The sequence below is a fragment of the Berghia stephanieae genome, chromosome 4 (assembly GCF_034508935.2).
Source record: "Berghia stephanieae isolate SIO BIC M18660-M18661 chromosome 4, UCSD_Bste_1.3, whole genome shotgun sequence".
Taxonomy (NCBI): domain Eukaryota; kingdom Metazoa; phylum Mollusca; class Gastropoda; order Nudibranchia; family Aeolidiidae; genus Berghia; species Berghia stephanieae.
Genome location: NC_088363.1, coordinates 43,225,779 through 43,230,778, shown reverse-complemented (window position 1 = coordinate 43,230,778; position 5,000 = coordinate 43,225,779). Strand labels below are relative to the sequence as shown.

General features: G+C 34.0%; 2 protein-coding genes across 5 annotated transcripts in view; one reads left to right on the top strand and one right to left on the bottom strand.

Annotated features, from left to right (window-relative positions):
* The window catches only part of LOC144970635 (putative cytosolic iron-sulfur protein assembly protein CIAO1 homolog), a 32,843-nt gene that overhangs the window by 16,655 nt on the left and 11,188 nt on the right, over window positions 1–5,000 (bottom strand). The window lies entirely within an intron of this gene.
* The window catches only part of LOC144970634 (serum paraoxonase/arylesterase 2-like), a 54,342-nt gene continuing 49,941 nt past the window's right edge, over window positions 600–5,000 (top strand). Inside the window, exon 1 of the mRNA XM_078910455.1 lies at window positions 600–907. The gene's annotated coding sequence lies outside the window, so the exon portion shown is untranslated. The remainder of the gene's footprint in view (window positions 908–5,000) is intronic.

Below are 5,000 nucleotides of genomic sequence, written 5' to 3'. Positions count from 1 at the left end.
AAGAGCGTTTTCGAGATTTCCACACCTGTGTTAATTCAAAATCAGTTGGTTGGTGAGGAACTAGTCTTTTTATTTCTAATTTGTCATCTAGTGTCGATCTTCTAAATGGTCGGTGAAGTAAAGAGTCAACTTGATTCATTGCAATTCATTGTTTAACTCGATTCGAAAGTGGAATGCAAATGCAAAAGTTGTGAATACCCGGTCCAGACATAAGCGTTATGGTCTTATATATAAAGTGCAGAAACTTTGCAAATAAACGGATAAGATAGAGATTAATTCGATTCGAAAGTGGAATGCAAATGCAGAAGTTGTGAATACCCGGTCCAGGCATAAGCGTCATGGTCTTGTTTAAATGAAACAATGCAGTTTTAAAAAATTTATGGTCATTGAGTAATTAAGCTAAATATGCGGAGTTCAAATAGATAACTTGATCTGTGAATTTTTTTATAATTAGCTGTTTTTATTCTCCATCATTTAGATTATGTGATTAAGTTTATAATTGAAATACAAACTTTTTCTCACTTATCAATGTTTTGCAATAAAGGAGAGTGTGAGTGAACCTGTGCAAAGAAAATTATTTGATAGAGTGATATTTATCATGCTTTTCAGTTTGTAGTTGAATTCTAGAATGGATTCTTTATAGTTCTCATTGATTGTATGTCAGTATGTCAGTCTTTAGGACACCGATTACCCTAATGCGGTCACAATTTACAATGTGACGGCCACAAGCCCGTTAAACGCAGAGTGGGGTATTGTTGTTTGCAAGTAATGCTATAGTTTTAATAGGATATCTGTCTCCTATTAAAATACATTCCTGTGTTGGATTTTGGATTAAATTCATGTCTTCTTCGGATTATGGGATATTTAATTTTCATGGATTGTGATTGTGATTTTCAAGACTTGTAATGTAAGTAAATGCCCAAATAGATATTTTTATTCATTTATTCTTTATTTTTATTTTTTTAGTTTTGTTTTGTTTTGTTTTGAAGCATTTATTATAAGAAATAATGTACATATGCACTTATACACCAAAGACTGCTTTCAACTGCTTATTATTATTATTATTATTATTATTATTATTATTATTATTATTATTATTATTATTATTATTATTAATATTATATAATAATAATAATAATAATAATAATAATAATAATAATAATAATAATAATAATAATAATAATAATAATAATAATAATAATAATAATAATAAGTGCATTGAGTGAAATCCCAATCACGGTTGCCCAAATAAAACTGGCGCTAGAATCCCGACTACCTGTCTAAACGAATGTTGTTTGTACGATACATACTAACTACACGTTCAATATCGGGGGCAGAAAATATGCGTTTGGTTTTATGAAATTAAAACAGTAGTCCCACATTGTTCTTTGATGTTATTTGTGGTTGCATTTGCTTTGAAACTTACACATTATATTGTGTTACATTGTTTACAAAATATTTCTGGTACTCGTATGAATGTGTAGTCAACGGTCAATCGTGTTCTTTATTATTTTATTATTAATTTTGGCTTGGCATCTTACATATGTGAATTTGACAGGTTGTTATGGATGGTAATTACTCGTATAACATTAAGTGATTTTTAAACATTTTTACGGCGTTTTAAATGTCTTTCTTGCATTCATTGCCGAGCACCTCCACTTTTCTGTTACTATTTTAACGATCAGCTGATTTTCTCTTGCCTCCCCTTTAATTTCGCGGACTTTTTTCAGAACGAGGCGTGGGAGTGGCTAATGTGAAGAGCTTTAAGCACGTTTAGTGGATGTTGCCCTTTATAAATGCTCGGTTTTGTTTGGTTTTGTTTTACTAGTCGTCTTTAAATTATAACATTTTACAAAATGACCTTTATCAGATCTGCCTGGTACTACGAAAAATTCGTAGAATTACGAATTTTTTGGCTCTATCTAAAGAACTGTATACACGTCTGACAAACCTACTTACAAATATTAGCAGGTCTGATAACCGAACACAATTATGGGCCTGGTGTAATGTAATAGACAATATTCTGCCTTGGATTGAGAATATTTCCATAACAACAATGAATCATGTATCCCGTCCTCGTAAACTGAGTTGACAGAATTTTGAGCCAATTTTTCACTACAGTATTGGCTTCAAAGCGATGTCCCCTCCTTTCAATGGACCAAAACGATGAAAGTCCAAAGGTGTCAAGTCTGTGAATTAATAAGAAGGGTGGAGACAGCATTGTCCATCAAATTGATGCGGTTACCTCCCTTTTCCTGGCACTTGTGTTTGGAAGGGCATGTTCATGAAGAAACATTACTCGTTCCATCTCCAAAGCTGGTCTAACTCGACGAATTTTTGCTTTCAGTTGCTTCAAGGTCTATTTGTACCGTTCAGAGTTGACAGTGACTCCCTGTGGTAGGAAACCAACGAGGATAACACCTCTAATGTCCCAAAACACTGTTGGCATAATTTTTCAAGCTGATTTCTCAGCTTTGAATTTTTGTGTCTTTGGGAAAGAGGGGTTTCACAGTTCCATTGATTGTCTCTTCGACTCAGGTTCAACCAACCTAAAATAATACCTCTACAAAATGCCTGAGTTTTATAGACTTTACCAATGCATTAAACAATGTTAAACGATGTTTCCTCTTCGAAAACAAGAAATTCAATGACAGCTTTCTGTCGCCGACGGACATCCATTTTGAACTGTCATAACTTTGTCAAAATTTGACAGCATTAAAAATGTTTACTTTTAGTTTAAAGACTACATGTGTAAGTCTAAATTTGACGTCACATGAAAAAGAAATGAACTCAGTAGGAGATTTGTCCCAATTACTATTTGACTCACCCTCGGATCTCATCGGAAAAAAATAAACACCAGGAATGAACTCCAGATTCATGGATCGATCAGTTTCAACCGGCGATGTTCTTATAAAACTAATAAAACAAACATGCATATGCTAGCTTCAAAAAAAAAAAAAATAAAGAAAAGAAATATCAAATACGAAACGTTTCCTGTGTTGTTCTTTTTCATTTTTGTTTGTTGCTTATAACAGTCCACGTTTTCTAGCAGCTTAGTAACAATTTGTATATATATATAGTGACTGACTTAAGGCCTTTCGCTCCCTAATTATCCGATCTGGACGCCTCGGCTGCCTTTCCAATCATCTGTGTCATTTCCTTCCACAGTTCACGGTCTTTTGCTATGGATGCTAAGTTCATAAGGTCTTCCTTTGATTTTAATTCTTTGTTATTTTGAAATCATTTTAGGTCTCTATTGAGGACAGTATGAATTGACGTGGGTGGTCTACCTTGATCTTTCTTGTGTCAGATGGGGTAAAGAAAGTATTCATGGCTTTATTAGCTTGTATATTTTCATCTCTTCTGAGTATATCCCCAAAAAGCCGCCATCTTGCCTCCAGGATTTGAATGGATAAGGGTCTTTCATTGCATTTTTTATATAGTGTTTATTGCTTAATCAGATTCCTTATAATTGAAACTTGGATAACAACCAAAATATCAGTGCCTCAGAGATTAAATCATTCCTTGGCAACATCGGTACGCCCTTGCCCTGTTTTATTTATTATTTACCTAGAAAATGCTTTAACAGATGTGCGTAAATCTGTACCTTCGGCCCAATCACGTTTTAAAAACGAAATCCCCATGGAAATTGCAGATGAAGACGACATTGACTCTATTGGCCTGAAACAAGTGTGTGTAAATGACATCCAAAGAGCCTTACAAAATCACCAACTGTACGTTAATACTGACAAAACAGATGTACCATTACTGTCAAGGAATAAAGAACCACGAAAAAAGTAGGATCATTAATAGGAGACAAGGAAGATGTAGAAAGAAGAAAAAGTTTATCGACGGCTGCACTTAATAAATTATTACATATATATGGATTAGTAAAGACAGAATAAAAATAAACACTAAAATCAAATTATACACAACCCTTGTAAAATCCGTGCTTATATACAACTGCGGAACATGGGCACTGACTGGAACCGAAGAGCAAATATTAGACATTCCAGTATATATATATATATATATATATATATATATATATATATATATATATATATATATATATTATATATATATATATATATATATATATATATATATATATATATTATAGGGCTGTCATTATTCCCAGACAGGGTCTGCCAATAACGAATATTGGTTATTCCCAGACACCTGTAACAAGTTGGCAGAAAGTTTTTATGCAAAATGCCAAACTAGGCTTGAAAAATACAAAAAAATTTCTGAAAAGGCCAGTGGTTATTTGTGTCCCAAAACAGTTAATATCAAGTGATATTTAACACAAGATGAAAATGAATAGTAATCCCAGTGGCGTGGGGCCATTGGATAGAATGGTGCCAGGCACCACACCAATCTTTTAAAAATCATTAACATCATAATTTAATTAAAAATAAAAAAGAAATTTTAACTCCACTGTCTTTCGCCAACTCGCAAACAACATAGGTACTGCCTTTTTAGTCTACACTCTATTCAAGATTCCGAATCGCGCACTGCGCCGACTCGTGTGTTGGTGACATCACTGCGCGAATTTGTGACTGACTCAACACCGTGGTGCAAAGCAATCCAAGTTCCAGTTAATGCTCTGTCCTTTAGTATCGCTACAGCTGATTGAGCTATCCTCAAATAGCGGAAAACCCCTCGACTTGTGCCAGGATCTGAGAGCTCCACCGTTGGACTTGAGGGATGCGCCAATGTTGCACCATTTACGTCATAATTAGGATAACTTCGGCCATCCAAAAGATTACATTAACTGTCAAAAACACTGATCATTGTCAAGTTTATTTGTAAGTAGCAAAGAAAAACAACATAAAACTTAAAAATATGACATATCAAAATCCCCCTCCCCCCACCTCTTTTTCACGATTATTGAATAAAGTAATTCTTTGCAACGAAGCATTGTGGACGAATTTACCAACATTTTTCTTGCTTGTAGTGCCGAGTTGATGGTTACGTGTGTATGAGTGTTTATTTGT